This window comes from Melozone crissalis, unplaced genomic scaffold (assembly GCF_028551555.1).
Source record: "Melozone crissalis strain CALT ecotype California unplaced genomic scaffold, PUWL_Pcris_2 ptg000002l_1, whole genome shotgun sequence".
Lineage (NCBI taxonomy): Eukaryota > Metazoa > Chordata > Aves > Passeriformes > Passerellidae > Melozone > Melozone crissalis.
Window position 1 is genome coordinate 14,890,932 of NW_026535780.1, and position 18,992 is coordinate 14,909,923.

The window sequence follows — 18,992 nt, forward strand, 5'->3', positions numbered from 1 at the left end:
TCTTTCATAGCTTGCTCTGAAGCACTTGAGGCTTTTATACTTTCAGTCAACCCAGCCAGATTAGGCCAACACTGAAGCTGTAATGCAGGCATTTAAAAACCTTACTTCTTGTAAAAAGAGAACATCTGAGTTGAGTAACACAATTTTAAACAGAGGATACTAGAAGGAGTTAAAAAAAAAAGACAATTGACTTCAGCCAAATCCCAGTTTTAGGGAATGAAGCCCTTGATAAGAAACACAACACTGGAAGGAATCTGGAACAAAACACTCAGGCAGAGGCTATTGAAAGATGCAGACTTAACTACATAAAACACATTTAGAATTTGGATAGCAAGGGAAGAAAATCAGTTTAAGTTAAAGCCCACAGACAGTTATTGAGACGTGGTGGATATAGGAAATTTAAAACACAAGATATAAGGGATTGTGGAAGACAGGAGATGTTCAGTGCTGACAACCTCTGAAATGCAGCTCAGGAAGCAATATGTGTAAATTCAGATGCAAACAGAACAAGTGAAGATAATATTTAACATCTGAAGAAAGATGCAGAAAAAATCCATATTTGCCAAAATGTTCAACAGCCCACCAAATAACTCTACATGGGCAAATAAATTTTTCTTTAAAAGCAAAATATAATATTGCCAAAAAAGAATAATAGTCTATCAATGTGTGGAGCAAGAAAACTTATTGGGTCTGGTGGACATAATTTCACAGGCTACAAGAATCAGTAATGTTAACTCTATCTTCAGTAAACATGAACTGATGAAATCATACATTGGTATGTGGTGCCCAGCTGGCCCAGAGAGGAAGGTCTGCTGCCAGGGGCAGCAGGAGCAGGCTGGGGGCAAGGGCAGGCTGTGGCACAGCAGGCAGCCTGGATGGCACAGCAGGGAGGGTGGGCAGGGGCAGGCTGGGGCTAAGGGCAGGCTGTGGCACAGCAGGCAGCCTGAGGCACAGCAGATAGCCAGGGTGGGCAGCAGGAGCAGGCTGGGGCTAAGGGCAGGCTGTGGCACAGCAGGCAGCCAGGGTGTGCAGCAGGAGCAGGCTGGGGCAAGGGCAGGCCATGGCACAGCAGGCAGCCTGGATGGCACAGCAGGGAGGGTGGGCAGGGGCAGGCTGGGGCTAAGGGCAGGCTGTGGCACAGCAGGCAGCCAGGGTGGGCAGCAGGAGCAGGCTGGGACAAGGGCAGGCCATGGCACAGCAGGCAGGGTGGGCAGGGGCAGCAGGAGCAGGCTGGGGCACAGCAGGCAGCCTGAGGCACAGCAGATAGCCAGGGTGGGCAGCAGGAGCAGGCTGGGGCAAGGGCAGGCCGTGGCACAGCAGATAGCCAGGGTGGGCAGCAGGAGCAGGCTGGGGCAAGGGCAGGCCGTGGCACAGCAGATAGTCAGGGTGGGCAGCAGGAGCAGACTGGGGCAAGGGCAGGCCATGGCACAGCAGGCAGGGGCAGCAGGAGCAGGCTGGGGCAAGGGCAGGCCGTGGCACAGCAGGCAGGGGCAGCAGGAGCAGGCCGGGGCAAGGGCAGGCCGTGGCACAGCAGGCAGCCTGGATGGCACAGCAGGCAGGGGCAGCAGGAGCAGGCTGGGGCAAGGGCAGGCCGTGGCACAGCAGGCAGCCGGGCTGGGCAGGCAGTGCCCTCTCCCACAGAGCAGGGACAGTAACAGCAGCCAAGGTGAGCCTCAGTCCACATGTGTGTCCATAGGGACTGTCCATAGGCCAATCCAGTCCAGAAGGACATCAATTAAGGGCTGGGATCAGGAGGAAAAATGTCTCATCTCAAATGCAGTTCTTGGGTAGAGTGGACCCAAAAAGGCACCTCATAGTTGTCATACATCCTGGTGTGACATCTGGCCTCGAGTGCCTGCAATCAAACCCCAAGGAGTGGATATGGAGGCTGCAGAGCCTCTTGCTGCAGCTAGAGCAGTAATTTCACATCTGTATCTGTGTGTAGTATATGGACTCGTTTTTTCATTTTTTTTTTTTTTCTAATGAAAACAGCAGAGGAAAAATACCTCTTTCAAGAGCATGCTGAAGTATTAATAGCCTAAAGTCTAACATGCTACAGTGTACATTCACCAATGAAATCTTCTTGTTCTGTGCTAGTGGCGGGGAAAAACTGCAAGGAGATTTATTAGAGCATCTCAGAGATGTCACACATCCTAATTTTCACAAATGCTCCACTGCCATATGAAACAAAGCTGTGGCCTGCTGTGTGGACTCCATCCCCTCTCCTACTACAGCCTACCCTGCAGGCACAGAGAAATTATGCCCCAACAGTCACTCAGTGAATGACACAGCCTACGTGACTTGCACACAAGTCTACATGACTTGGATAATGAGGCAAAATCTTATTAACCTAAGTTGAATCCTACTATTGCTCCTGGAACATATAAAGAGGAGTATAAGATATAGGTCCAGCTTCACAAAACATTTGCTTTACCAGAAGAAAGAAGTTGAGTTGCTTATTGTGCAGTTATTTTATCTGATAGAAAGGTCCAGGATAATATTTTCCTTTTGCCTTGGCCTTTTTTTTTCCAATGCCAACACTTGCATGATGCTTAGCAGGCTTCTGACACACTGATGGTTCTTGTCTGAAATGAAGAGTGCTAAAATATCACTGGTGTCTTTGGGACCATCTATTGGCTCATGGGAAAAAAAGTCCTGAACGAAAATAACTCCTTGATTCTTTATTGTCAAAGTGAAAAGTCAGGAGCTGATGCAGGAAGGAGCTGATTTAGACTGAAGGTCAATCTGATCCAGGGCCCTGTCTCTGACAGTACCAATTATTCCCCAGAGATAAAAGAGCAAGGGCAGAAAAAACATGCTTATCCAGTTAATGTGCTGCAGAGATATAAAAATCATGCAGCCACACTTCACAGATTATTTCTGAGAAATCTGGTAGGTACCTAAGTGAGACAACTTGGTGAACCTTGGAAAACAGAGATTGCTTCAGAGGTGTATCATAATTAAAGATAGATTGTTAGTGGAAAGGCATCTGTGTGTCATATACTGACAGCTGGATTGTCTGACGAGATGTCAACAATGCCTTTGAATATTTCATGATACTAGAAATGTATTTACTATTTAGAGCAAGAATTTAAAATCAAGTGTTTCAGCACTTTGAAAGGTGCTTAAACTCTGGCCCCATAGCAGTGAAACACGTAGTTTGCCCAGCAGCTGTTGCTGAAGCAGTTCCAGTTTTGCATAACATCTTTAAATAGCAATTAGAGCTGAGACTGAACCTGGGCTTCCCAAGCCATAATACAGAGTCCCAAGAATGAGGGTAGCCTAGCATTATTTGCAGGAAAATTTTTCTCTGAATTTTATACTTCGGGTCAGTCTTCTGCCTAGAAACCCCTAGAAATCTACTGCTTTGCTATATGACTTGTCTGCAGTTACCATACCCATTAACTAAATGCACTCCCAGCCCTTTATAATGGTACATCAGGACACTGAACTCTCCAGGGAGAAAATGAAGCTAATGTAATGGCAAATGACTTTCAAAATATTCTATCCTGTGCCTTTAAATTTCAGACCCTGAAAAGAAAGCAAAAGAAAGAAGAAAAAGAAAAACATGAAAGGAAGAGATTAGTCTGTGACTGAAAATCCAGCTGTGTAAACAAGTTTAGTGACTTCTTTTATCTCTAATTGGTCTTATACATTGATCTTTCTAGTGCCAAAATCACACACTTCAATTAATTCTTCAGTAATATAGCATTATTTTCAGATGGGATTGGTCTGAAATGTCAAACTGATATGTGTCACTTGCAATCTATTAACATTTCCAGTTTTACCAGGGAACATCAGAACTGTCTTTACTTATACTACTTTGAAAGTCTGAACAGGAAACAGGTTTATACCACTGAAAATGTGAATATAGACACTAAAATTGTGTTAATAGTGCTATTCATTGCATAAGACTTAGAAGATACTCAGCTGGCATAAATTTTTTGGCCAAATTACATTAACTTCAGAGATGTCATGCCAGTTAATATGGTCACATAATTGGCCTATAGACTTCAGAAGATATCTGTCTCACAAATGCAGAACAGGCTGTTGTCTTTCCTGATAGTTTGGACCTTTGAGTAACAAGATATTCCCATAATTATGTAGACTAGTCTAGAGTAGACACTGGGGTAGACACTGAGAAACTCCAGTTAGACAAAGAAACCATGTGTACAGGCAAATGAAAATCAATACTGATAAATGCAAGGTGATGCACACTGGCCATAAAAATAAATTAATGAGGCAACAAGCAAATGAACTGTCTGTCCATCTGACACAGGTCAAAGGCACCCATATGTGAAAAGGGAGAATCAAGGCAAAATCAGTCTGAGTGCAGCTGTGAACAGAAAAACAAATACTTTAGGTTATAAGACATATGTGGCACAGTGAAATATATAAAAAAGATTGTGCCAATATAGTGATGCAGTATTGCCTGCACAGTTAAAGGGGATTTGATAGCATTACACATAGGAATGAAAATGTGTATGAGAGAAAACACACTGCTGTTCTTCAGTCCTTCTATTTCTTCCATAGGATTATTACATTAAACTAGAAAAGTCAAAGTTTAGAAAGAGTCACTGAAATACGTTTCCTGCTATAGATGACTAAACTGTGATTACTTTGCTGCATATGTGTGTGTGTGTGTTTGTGTATAAAGCTTAGATATAATTGAGGTTAATAACAAGACTGATAATTAGTAAAACAGTCATAACTAATATAAATCTGGCATTAACTGATAATAAACATTATTTCATAACCAACCAAACAACCAACCATAATTCATGGTTTAAGATAGCCTCTAATGTTTACAGATTTTTCATATGATAAATAGACTTTTTGCATTTAGTAGGTCCTTTGAGGCAGGCAGTAACTGTGAGAAATAGGGTACTAGACTAGATTGATGTCAAATTAATTCAGTTTGCAAATTTGAATTTTGCTACCAATAATTGTTTTCTACCAGTACATGACTAGACAAGACCCTGAGTGACCTGCTGTAGTCATTCCTGTTTTGAGCAAGAAGGTTGGATTAGATTCCTCCAGAGATGCTTCCCAACATTAATGATTCTTTAATTCTATGATTAAATGGAAGAATGCAAACAATTTTGCAGGACTAAAGTTGGAAGGAGTATTTCTATGCTAAAAGGTGTATGTGGCTGAATGTGTTAGAAAAAAACACATTAGAAGAAGGATTTATAGGTTGGGGCTTTTTTTCATTAATTTACTCATAATGGGATGTAAACCAGTTTCTGTGGTGTATAATAATCTGTGAGAGGCAATTTCTTTCAAAATAGGTTTAAATAAATTGTAGCAGATGTGCATTATTTGGCCTTAAACTGAAAGAGGTTAGATTTCCATTAGGTATAATGAAGAAATCCTACTGCAAGGGTGGTGAGATACCAGGGCAAGTTTCCAGTGACTGATCTGAAAAATAGAGATGACTGAGGTCCAGTGTCAAGAACCTTTCCTTCTCTGGCATAGTTTGAGTATGCAGTGTAGATACAGTCTCTGTTGACTTTTCACAGCAGTTGGCTCTTCAAAGAATGTGTTTAGGTGGGCCAAGTTAAACACCATCTTTCCTTGTGGAAGAAGTTTTTAGGCCTGGTCTCATCAGTTGTCTTTGATTTCTGTGTTGAGGTAGGTTTGTTTGGCTTGCAATCACTGAAAGTAGATGCCCAGTCTTAATTTAAAAATGAATAAAGTATACTGAAAATGTTCATAGTTAAGAAGCCAGGAATATACATGTGAACTTCACTGGTTCATTGGGTTACAAGTGTTAACAGTGATGCAGCTGAAGAAGGTCCTTCTCCAAAGGCAGACCCATGCCAAGGGAACCGATGGAAAATGCCCGTGAGCAGATTTCACCTGGGCACCGACCTCTAGAGGGCAACACAGCCACACGAAATGGCACGGCAGGACCGACGGGGCACTGTAAAACCTGCACCCTGATCAATACAGGGAGGTGATCCTCCCTTTATATCCTAAACCCTTATTTATATAAAACATAACTCAAAGGACAGGTTTTACAGAATGACACATGTCAGCAGATACCCCTTGTATGGTTACTGTGACCATATTGTACCTTCTGTGGCATTCAATCATCACCACAAAATATATCACCTTCCACCCAAAAAATGCATGCCTTGAGCTTGAAACAAACATAAATCTCTACAGGCATTCAAATTGCTTCTTCTTATGTAGAAGATCAGAATGCCATACTTGGACCTCTAACTAACTCTGAGTCTACAAAAGCCCCAAACTACTCAAGCCCTTTTTTGAAAGCATTCCCAAACCCACCCTCAATGTGTGTCATGGAAAGCATCTGCATTTTATATTGGAAAAATAAAACATATACAACATATTGTCTGTGCTTCGCTTGTAAACAAGCAAATCCTATTATCTGAAACAAGGCTTAGGCCTCAAAGTTCTTTGTTAAATAGCTAACGTTATATATATTTTGTTAGCAGTAATAAAAGAGCAGAAATGGCATATGATTACTTCTCTCAGAACACTCTGGAAAGCATTCAGTCATTAGCTCCTGCAGCCATTCACCATGGCCTCCAAACTAAAACTTCCATTTTCAAATGTCAATTTCTGATGTTAAATTAAATGAAAATGTGGATCAGTGTGATACATCATCATCTAAAGTAACTCCCAAAGAAATCACTGGAGTAATGCCATTAGTGCTGCCTGCATTCTCTAAACCATTTGTGTGAGCTGAAGTGGGCTCTGTACTTTGTTTCAGAGGCTGCCAGCTGGGATCTTCCTTCTGCCAAGGTTGTGAACACCCTGCCTGTCAGCCAGGGCGGCTCTACCCATGGATTTGGGACTGGCAAGAGGATGTGCTGTGGCTTGGGCCTGCTCCTAAAGCAAAGGTCAGGCTGCAATCCCTGCTGTAATCCCCACTGCAGTCCCAGCAGCTCAGACTGCTGCTGTCTGGAGGGTCCTTGGCTAACAGGTGTCTGTGCAGCCATCCTGGGTGCCACGGCAGGGTGGTGGTGTGGAGGGGGTGGAAGAGGTGGCCACTGTGCTGGAGAGAGCCAGACAAAGCCAGCTCCAGCCAGTGCCAGGAGACCTGCAGGACACAGCTGAGCACAGCAGCCACAGTGGTGTCACCTCTGGGATAACAACTTCCAGACAGGGCAGAATGCTTCATTGCCACGTGAGGAGCAATGAAAAACAAGAGAGAACCAGCTCTGCAGAGACCAGGGCAGTGAGGAATGAGGAGAGCAGAGATTCCCCTGCAGCCCGTGGTGCAGAACATGGAGAGGCAGCTGTGCCCCTGCAGCCCATGGAGGTCCATGGAAGGGCAGGGAACCCAGGCTGGAGCAGGGCGACATTTTCTGAAGGAACTGCATTCCAGAGAGACCCCATATTGGAGCATGGAAAAATTGTAAGAAGGAAGAAGCAGCAGAGAAAGGACTATTATGGATTGACTGAAAACTCCTCACTTCCCAACCCCTTGCACTGCTCAGGATGGGACAGAGTTGGAAGAGTGGTTGTGAATGAAGGAGTGAAGTTGAGCCAAGGCAGAAATGGGATGGAGGTTGGGGAAAAGTTGTTGTTTTAATTTATCTTCTTTCCTTCCATCCTTATCTGGTTTAATTGACAATATATGAAACTAATTTTCCCCAAATCAATCCTAGTTTGCCCATCATGATAAATGGCAAGTGATTTCTGTGTGGTTATCAAAACCCAAGAGCTTTTTGATCTTATTTTCTCCTTCATACTCCCAAGAGAGAGGAGTGAGAGTATAGCTGGGTGAATATCTGGCAAACAGCCACAGTTAACTCACCCTTCCAAAAATATTGAGAATAACCATGATTTTTTTCCAAGGAAAATCAGTATAATTTTACTATATAGGTCGTTGCTGTGCAAGAAGAGCCATGAACTAGAGGCTCCAGAGAAAAAAAATATCCTGAAAGGATGTACTTCAAGGACAAACCTGTAATGTCCCCAGTGAAGTTTGGCTAGGTATGTCTCACAAAAGGTTTGATTTGAACCCAAAATTCTTGTAGATTTTACAAATAGAATAGAAGAATATACAAATGAGTATTTTAAATCTGTCCCACTCTTTCTTCCTGTTTCATTGATCTCATAATGCATTCAGTTGGAGCTGATAGACACTGTCCTCTTCAACTTTTCCCAGAATTATCTTCAGGAGAGGCAGCTGGATAGGGAAGAGTTTTGTAACTGGTGCAATATTAAATCTTCTGAATATCATCCATTATCAATAGAGAAGAAACACAAAACTTTCACAATCCTTTCTGGTGAATTGAGAAATTCACATAATTGGTATCTAACATGGACTTCACAAGGAATCCTGATCTCCCCATATAGCAGGATTGTGACTGCAACCTAAAAAGAAATCTTGTGCCCATTTTGCAACTGAAGATCTATTACAGGTTTGCTTTAAAACCACTTCAAAGACTTCTTATCTACATTGGTACCATCTACCTGGAAATTATCCTAAGAAAACAATGAGAGAGCTCCTATCTGCATATATGACCAAAGAGACACTATCTCCCAGGAATGCATCTGGAAAATTCTCCACTGAACTTCCCAATCTCAAAATCTCTTTGGTTGCCAGAGTCTCCAAGATAATCTGAAGCCTTAGGTTTGAGAAACTCATTCATGTTGTACTAAACACCAAGCACTGGCAGTTGCCAGAGGTCTCCTCTGATCTCCTCTCATGGTGACAAAGAGGGCAGTGACTCCCAGGACGTGTGCAGCAATTTACAGATCAAGCTCTGCAGAAACATTTCCAGAGACCTGCCAGGTAAACGGGAAGTAAAACAGGTGTGAAATTCAACCCAGCAGAGGGCAATAGACCCCGGTGTACTTGAACAACACCGCAGCCCTCAGTAAAACAGCTGTTTCCAGCCTGAACCTTGGGATCTGCAGGGGCTAAGTAGGTGGGGATGGAAGAAGTCAGAATTCTGAGAAAGTAATTTGTTCTCTCCTGACTCTAAGTAAAAAGCCTTTCTCACTTGCTCTGTCTGATAATCTTTTCTCTTCTTCATAATAACAAAATTGGTCTCAAACAAGATCATCCCATGTCATACAGTATCACTGAATTTATAGCATCACCTATAAATTGATCAGTGACAGGAATTAAAAGAAACATCTTCTGGTTGAGAGAAAGCCTTACCAGGGTAAAAATTATGAGGTTATGTTGGGATGCCTTGGCTTAGAAAACAGTATTTATTTTTCACTTTTAGATGCCATTGTAGTAGAGGTAGGAATGTGTGTTTTATTTCTAAAAGATTAGTCTCAATTAACATTAAAGTAAATTCAAAAGACAAAAACTGGTATTCAGGAAATATATGTAAAAGACAATTGCAAACTAATTTTTACTCAGTAGGATAAATGCAAAGAAGAAGGAAATAATTTAAATTACAGTGAATATTTCAAAGCCATGGTGGAGCACACAGAAAATTAGCAGACAATGCTAGGACTTGTTTCAAAGGGTCTGTCAAAGGAACTTTGAAAAATTCCTAATGCTGGTTACATCTTCTCTAATGCTGAAGACTGGACTGTAGCTATCAGCAAAGAGACAGAGCTAAAATGGGCTAAAATGTGACAGATCCCTCCCCAGTCCATCTCCCAGCTGCTGAGCTACTGTGTTTGCACTTGTTGCTGAGAAAGTTATACAGCCAGGAAGACCCAGGGAAAAAACTATGAATGAAAAGTCAGTTGTCAGCAGAAAAGAAAATGAAGGCTAACTAAGAGAAGTGAAAGCTTTTAAGCAGAAAAAAATCACAGAGAAGGTGTCAGGGATAATGCCATTAGCAGTGACAAATTGAAATCATTGATTAAAAAAGTAGCGAAAGCAGGCAAGGGAAAAATGTCTCTGAGCTTTTATTCAGTAGTTTCAAATCTTTCAAAGATTCCTACCACCACTGCTTTCAAATGCAGAGAATACATTAGGCATAATAAAAGCACTGATCAAATCCTTGTCAGCCTATGTAATGAGTTAGATCTTTCAGGAGAATTGCCTGTCTATTGTGATACAAGCCTAATATCTGAATATCAGTGATTTACTGTTATTGTTTTGGCTAGATTACAAACTTGGAAAATGCAATTAGAAGTTGCTGTACAGGCAGATAGCATTTTATATACACGTGCAGACCAAAGGGCCTACCTAGTCTAGCATTCTGAATCCATACTTTGTACACAGCCCCTTATATTTCTGACCATGATGAATTTATACTTCACCCATTTTCTGAGAAGCCCACCACATTCCAGTTACTCCAATGCTATTCTTTCTCCCTCTGAGTCCATTAAATTCTTCAGCAGAAAGAGCTGAACTGAAATCAATTGAAGCTTTGCCTTTGACTTCAACAGGGCCAAGATTTTCCCCTGTTCCTTTGACAACCCTCACAAAAAGACTGATTGCAATTTAAAAAGCTGAATCCTAAACCCCATTTCTGCCAATCACACTGACTTCCTCAAGTAAACCTCATGTCCAGAAGCCATTCTTAATTCTGGATTTCCCAGCACATTCCTCTTCTGTTTGCCGGGCTTCAGGGTTGAAGGACTTCAGAAAATGGACTGTCTTTATATTTTTTAATTTGTCAGAAATGATCATGCTGGAGGTACTAAACAAATATTAGTCAAAGAATAGCAGCAATAATAGGATAGCCAATTTTGTATTGAGGCACGCTATTTGGATGCTATTTGGAATTACTTGCCAGAGAAATTCTAAGAAATGTTGAAATTGCTGATAAATAGATTAAATAGATTTCTGAGAAACAAATCAATGCTAGCTTTTTTGGAAAGAGAGAGAAAATTACTGATAATTGGAGTGATGCAGTCAGCTACTTATAAACCATTTATAGTTAGTGTTATAGGGAAATACAATGAACTATGATACCAAATACATGATTTTTTAATTTTTTTCTCCTTTTTTTTAAAAGACACAGGAGTGTCACATGTTCTCCCAACACTTAATATCCCCAGAACAACATAAAATCGATTTTTTCAACTTAAACCAGAATTATGCCATTTCCAGCCAAACCAGGGTGATGTCATTTATCTTTTTTTTCCCAAAACAACTAAGAAAACAATCAACTGTCTTAAATGAGAAGGTGACTGCAGACAGTCTTTGCTAGTTTCATCCACTAATGAAGTGAATAGCAAGTGAATAGCAACAATGTTTGACATTTCTATCAAGTCTTTCATCCCAAATCACCTTAATCAATTTCATATCCATTTAGACACATCTTTTAGCACTTACATATGACTGAAATCAAACCACGGAAATTAGACATTTTAAAAAAAGTGTGTTTTATTTTGAAGTTCAAAAGGGGAAGGATTTTTTTTAGTGACTGAAATTACATGGGAAGATATTCAAGAGGCTGAACAGACACTCTGTCTATGATTACACTTGTAAAAGTCATGGCAGAACATTATTTCTCAAACAGATGAAGTATTTGGGACCTCAGGATTCTTTCCTATTCTGGTGAAGATGATGGAGGCCCTGCAAAAGCAGATCCATGTTATGAAGCTTACTTGATCCTATCAAACAGGTGAAGATTTTCCCATTTAGGCTTTTTTTAGGTAATAAGCCCCTCCTTCTTCCCTCCCTTCTTCCGTCCTTCCCCCATAATTAAAATAAACATTGTCTGAGTGGTGACAATCCATTGATGTAGCAGCTTCTTTTAAGCCCTGATCCTTTAAAAATATGTTCATATGCTTAATATGACTAATTCCACTAATAATATAAGATAGTTATAGGAAATTTAATTAAGTGCTAACAATTATCACCAATAAAATATCTGAATAGCACAAATTTGTCTACAGTATATTGGAATATTATGGACAAGGTTAAGAAATTTCTATTCCTTTGTCTCAGGTTTGTATTTACATTGGTTAAAACAGAATAGAAATGTTTTCTGATTTAATTAAACAAATAGAGAGGGTGTTTTCTCAGCCTAGCTTTGTACCTTTTATGGAAGTTCAACTCCTTGACTTGTGAATTGTTGGGAAAAATAATTTCTACTAATCTAGAAAAGCAATTTCTTTAATAATCTGGATGTCTTCTTAGTCTAGAATTATTCCATTTTAGTCCCATTAAGTACTATAACACTAAATTCTTAGGACATATCTCTCTTTTCCTGGAAACATTAGATTAAAATCTTTACCTGAACCAGTATACAAGGACTTGAGAATGTGTACAGTGAGAAGTCTGGCAAAACCTATGTTTATGGAAACATTTTTCTTTATACCATACTTTTGGCAAAAGTGAGATGTATCAAAAAAGGTGAGCCTATATCATGTTGCAGCAAATGAAGATCTGCATTCACTCAAATTGGCAGAGCCTCCAGGTTCACTCTTTAGTAAATGAGACAGACATCCAGGACTCATTGGGGCATATATCATGCCTATTTTTTTTCTTGAATATTCATCTGACTCAGAAAATTGTATTTGCCATCTGGAAAATACTTTGTCAAATCAAAGTTAGCTGATGGAAATGAAAGATGAAACCAGAGCACACGGCTCGGGCTGATCTGCCCAAGATGGCAGCACTGAAATGCAGGCAGCAAAAAAGGCCAGGCAGCACAATTTAAAACACTGACCAAAAACCCCAGGCTGTTGCATGTAAGTGTAATCATATTATTGTTTTCATTATTTCAGATGTGCTTAAAAGTTTTGGAGAACTGAAAAACTTCATGACAATGGATATATTATTAATTATTGCATAGATAATTTTCTGTGCTTTTATTAGTATCTAATTCTGTTAGTTAGAAAAGCTATTGTGGGAAAAAATAACTAAAACATGATTATTTATATGGGAAGATCAGTTTATTAAATTTTACATAATCTTTGAATATTAGAGACATCAAACTTGTAGAATATTATTAATATACTCCAGGGACTGTGGATAAATAATAAAATGGAAGAATTCTTCTTCAGTGGAAATTTTTCAGTGGCAGAGTACAGCAACAAGACACAGGATAAAGAAGTTGAGAACCTTATTCAGATTTAGAGAATAATAATGGTCCTCTAGCAGATGTTAAAGTGAATAAGCCCTAATGAATTCATGAACATTAACAAATCCATATACACACAGACATTCATATAGCCCTTACCTTTGAATTCAGTGTTTAAAAAGCTTGCCTGGATTAAATATAGAACAATGGAACATCATATGAACAATAAATTCTTTCTGCTGATCTAGGTAATTTCATTTATCTTTATATCTTCATGTCACAGTATCTGTTTTACTTACATTCCACTACTGGCAGCTATGACATTTTGAGACAATAAGATGTTTTTACAACTATATACCAATATAATAAGTTTAAGCAGTATTCTTACAATGAGTGCTCAGATTCTGCCTTTTTGAAGGCAGGAGTACATTAGAAGAGCTGGGAAATTGCTAGTTCCATCTCTAAACTAGCAAGAGGGAAGGCATACATACAAAAGAGAAATCAGCCAGAAAATTGCAAATTCCAGAGGGAGCTGCAAAGCAAACAAAAGTAAAGGGAGGATTGTCAGTTTCTGGTAAAGGCCAGAAATTGGTCCAGCAAACTTCCCTTTGGCCAATATTGGCAAACCTGTTTCCCTTGTGCTCTGCTTTGCCCAGGCTTTATGAATTAAAGAAGGTTGGGTATAATCAATACTTAAAACAAGAAATCTCTAAGGAAACCCACAATTTACATTAAATTATCTTGATTTGCTAAATCATATCAGTTCTTTGGGTAGATACAGTGAGGGTATACTGTGACTCTAGCAGGTATACAATTAGTGGAAATGGGAAGGTGTGGAAAAGATTTTTAAAAATCAAGGTGTTCTATTCCATTCCTGATATCTCAGTAGTGCGAAGGGAAAGAGAGATATTCTTTAGCTCAGCATGTATCTAAGTTGGTTTTCAATTCCATTTAAACAAGTTTTAGAAACCTCACCCAGAAGGTTTTTATGGAAAGCTACATTCAAGGGGTTCTGAAGATTTCCAGTGAATAATCTCTTTAAAAATTTTTGCTTTACAAATAAACACTAAATTGCTGTAATCCAAATTGAGAAGCAGGAATCAGTAGGTTGGGCTTGTGGTTTCTCTCACTGTAAGAAGGTAGACAGAGGATAAATCCTTCTTGCACACACCTGAAGATTCACTGGTATGAACTCACAGACATGGTAATCTGAGATGCAGGTTATGTGTTTGCTGTATGTCTGATGTATCTTTATTCAGTTTCCAAATCATAATAATTATGGAAGTTTTTAAAAGTATTCTAGGCCAAGATATTCCATGTGTTTCAGTCACCCAACTTCAGATGCATTAAAAAAAGGTCTGATTTTCAGGAAAAATAGTTGCTCAGTTGCTGAAAAAGCAGCTGTAAATCATTTTAAAGCTGAGTCCCAAAATATATTCATTTTTAAAGATTATATCCTTAAAGTATATGTGAAACAGTGCCACAGATCTGTAGTACCTGGTTGTTCCTCCTTCTCTCCTTTATGCTTTGCTTTCAGTGGGACCTCGGGGAGTCATATAATTTTAAAATTTACTACAGAGGGGTAGGGATTTTGGTATTCAGCATTCTATAGCTCTTAATGGTTCCTATTTCCTCCCTGATTCCCAGATTCCTTCAGTCCTTCACAACCCAAAGCCTGGTGTTGGTGGCAATGCAGGTGAGTGCACGGGGTGAGGAGCAGCTGAAGGTGCCCAGCAGGAGGAGGAAGGAAATTCAGCATCCTCAGACACGTGTGAGTGGGTGCTGCCCCAAGCCCACCCAGACCTCCTCCCATCCTCAGCCTCCCTGCTCTGCTCTCAGAGGTCTCCTCAGCAGGGAGGGCTGGCACGCTGGCTGCTGTGCCAAACCTTCCCCTTTCACAGTCCCATAAAGCTCTGCAGAAATGTGATGTCATTAACTGAGGCAGATGTCAAAATCCGTCCAACCCTGCTGTTCCAGCTGTAGCAAAGGTTAGTTCTGCACGGGGAGGGGGGAGAAGTGGCTGCTTTGCTTGGCTTAGATTAATCCCCTACCCCGTGGCAATAAACAGTTTAGGCAATTTGGAGCTGGAACTTTCAGAGGCAAATCACTTTGGGGAGGTGGATGAAGCTGCCTGCTTTGCTATTATCAAAATATTTGTGTCTTGATTTAAAATGTCTAAATGCAAAATGATGATGTGCTTTGAGTATGTTGCACAAAACAAAAGCCCCTGCCCCTCCTCTCTCTGCAGCTTGTTCCTCTGTGCAACTTTCTGGTGCTACCCCAGGCCATCAGTGATCCAGAAGTTCCAGTGGTGACTAATGAGCAACCACAGAATTTTGTCTTAGTAAATTAGTATTAATTATTATTCAAGTATCAAGGAGAAGAGGAATATCATGAATTGAAGAGAGCCTGCAACTTTGATTCAAATCAGATGTTTTGGTGGTTCCATAGGCAAAGCCAGGGACAATATTTAGTAGTCTTTCATTGTCAAATACAAATTAGCATTTTTTTTTCTATGCAGAAGTAAATTTTGCAGCAACCAGTGATGATCTATATGGGGCAGAATGGAATCAAAGGTGAGACCAAGATGGAAAGAAAGAGAAAGAAGCAGCAAAGGAAAAAAAAAATGAACTTGCTCTGGAGTACAAGGGCAGTTTAGCAATAGGTTTTCTACTGGCATGGGCAAAGTACTTCAGCTAAGCAGTTGGTGGGTGTAAGAAGATGTCACTACCTGCCCACTGCTCAGTGTAAGGAAAAGCAGACTGTTTGCAGGTGTGCCACTGAAGGACAGCTCAGCCATGGCCAGGGGATGAGGGGGATCCCCAGCAGCTGCTGGCACAGGGAAAGGAAGATCTTCAGGGTGCTGCAGCTGCAATTTTACTCCTCATCCTGCATATAGACAATGAGCAAAAATTTCAGTGTTGTGCATAGATATGAATCTGCTCTAAACCAGGACCAGTCCAGCCCCCCCAGACTGTGAGTTTCTGAACACTTTAGACTGATAATAGCTGCCAAGAAAAATCTCACACTGCCCTTTTCCACATCACTGTCTGCTCATTTTACCTCCACTTTCCTGCTGACACAGGTGCTTGTGTCACTGTGCTGGGAACTGCATCAAGAATTCATGGGGGTTAAAAGTCAACTTTGTGGGGCGAGTGGGAGACACAAATATTTGTGCTGGTAGAGGGAAGAGAGCAGGAGTGGAAGAGAGAGCAGGGCAGATAGAAGTGGGTCTGCAGTTTTTGGCAGCATCTCTAGCTTGCAGTGTTCCTGATAGTGCTGTCTCAGGCAGCTGATGAAGAATGAGAAAAGGCCTTGTCTTACCCAAGGCATGTTCCTAGTAATTCACATCTTGTGCAACAGCAGTCAGATCCAACACTTCCCATAGTCCCTGGAACTTTGCTATCCTTTGTGCCTTGTAAATAGCCTTGTGAACTTCTTAGGAATAACCTTTAATTCGTACGTGTTTGACAACTATTATATTTTGTTGAGTTTTTTTAAATATAATCACATATTTCACTCTTGCTCCATTAATACTTTTTCCATTCCTCATGTTCCAATCTGAACTTCCAAATTTTTTTTATTTATTTTTTTTTAGGCTTTCTGGTGTTCTGCTGCCAAATATCTTTGTCATCTTAGACTGTATGCAGGGTAAAGCCTCCCCTTTTATGTGTGCCAGTAATTCAGACAGTTCTAGTGTGCTATTCCATGTCTCCTCACCAGCAGCACAATCTCTCTTCAGGAAATGGAGAAAGTTGGCTTAAGTGAAAACTTGGGCTGTATAGCTAAATCCATCTTTATAGCTTTTTCTTCTGTTTAATCTGAAGCAATTTATGTAGAAAAGTTAATAGTGTATTTTCACTGATTTTTTTTAACTATATTAGTTTTCTGAGTACCCAGAGAAGAGGGTTTGCATAATATCATGACTAAAAACATCACAGAAATCTCTGGCTTTAATTTGAAGGTGACATCAGAGAATGATTGAGTGCATCTTCAAAGACAAGAATCATATGATTGGTTAAAAAGCTGCGCCTAGATTTTTATTTGCTAAATAATTAATGCAGTTCAGGGTCTGTTTGTAGAGTGGCTTGGATGAGAGAGTTAGCAAGAATATTCATTTACGTGTGGGACAGACACAAATCAGGCTTTTCTACTGTCAACCAAAAACTTCCTAGAATGAGAGCTGAATAAAACTTATTAAGTTCTAAGTAAAGCCCATTAAATTGTGTTGAAACAAGTCCTTTTTAAGAAGTGAAGTTTTCAAAACATCACTGAAGCTTTTTGTGTTAAAAGAAAAAATCTTTGTCCTTTTCTGGTCAAGAACTGGGTTGTCTCAGATGTGGTGGTAATTATAACAGCTTGGAATGGATGGAAATGTTCTGTGCTATGAAACTGGAAGCATGGAAATTTTCATTTTTGTCTTTTCTTTATTTGTTTTACCAGAAACCGAAGATTTGCCCACAAAATTCATAATATAGGACAACAGAAAGTAGGACTGTGATCTATTTGATCAAGTGCAGACATCTGCTATGTACATATTGTATAGCTCTGACTACAAACAAGCTAAACAATAGGATCACCACCCACCCAGTAGTAGGAAATATTTCCTTTTTCCTAGAGTCTATGTCTATAGGCAAGATGGATATAAATCTGCTTCTGTCTTTACAGCTCATCTAGACAAATAGAGCAGATTGCAGGTATTGAAATATCAGGTAAAGCTGTTCCAGCCACCCTTATCAGACAAGGGGAATGCGTCAGTGGAGGCAATGACAATGCCAGCAAATCAAAAGTGGTCAAGGCCATGTTCTGGTCTTAGGAGACTGGGATAGTTCTGCTTGGAAACTGCTGCTTCCCCAGAATGTGCCCACACTGAAGCAGTGTGGCAGGTGCCTCAGGATGTCCCATGGCTCTTGGTGTTTGCTGCTTTGTCTCTAAGGGAATGGCACAACCCATTCCTGCCTCTTCCCCCTGGGAATTGCCTCCTCTGTGGTAATTCCCCAGCAGTGCACGGGACCTGGCTGGGGGGATGTGCTGGCCCCAGACAAGACACACCAGGGACTGCTGGAGCCACTCAGACTTCAGGAGTCATTTCCCAAGCCCTGTGCATGTGCCTGCCTTGGCTCATAGAGAAGTTTGCCAGAGTTGTGATAACAAGTGTGATAGCAATGTCAGTACATCAGCAGCCTAGCATGCTGTGCCTAATGATAGAGGTTAATTACTAGGGATATATTGCAGTGAGTTATTATGGAAATAGAAATAGATGGAAGAACCTTTGTGCTCCAGTTAAGAGCCATGTGTTTAATGGGGTATTGTGTACCTGCATACAGCTCTGGTCTCAAAGGCCTGTGTATTAGAGAGCTCTTGATATGCTGCACCACTTCCATCTACAGATGCATTTCAGGTTGTTTTGGCCTTTGTCTCCAATTGCTCCCTGCTGTATATACTACACTCATAAGGGAGAAACATAAATGAACTGGATTTGTGAGCATTTATAATCACAAAATTATCTAGGTTAAAAGGGATTTCTGGATATCATCCAGTATGGACCCCTCCAGTGGATGAACACCCAATAAGCTCCTGCTCTAAACATTCAACTGACTCTCTCAAGAAAATGAGGATCATATTTTGCATTTACAGTTGAGTGTTCAAAGTATTGCAATGTGAATGCCACTCTTAGGGAACATTAACTTTGAAAAATCACCTTACCTTTCTGAAAGGCTTTCACACCTCTTACTTTCATAGCCTGAAATCTTTTTCTTTTTTATCAGATTCCAGAAGGGAGGAAAATACATATATTTGATTAAAAGGGAAAGAAAATATTCTCATTTTACTTTCCAAGATATTTTCTTTTAAAAAGTAAATGCAAAGTATGTATCCAGTTCCATTCCTTAAAATCTTCATTTAGAAAGCCTTCCTGATCCAGTTCTACACACTTTTATTGTCTTATTTTCTTTAAAGAATGCTACAGTGAAAAGAGAGCTAGCTTAGCTTTATGTCGTGGCTTTGCTTTTTATGTTACAGGTCATAAAGGAAATTATTTCATTCAAATATAATGCCACA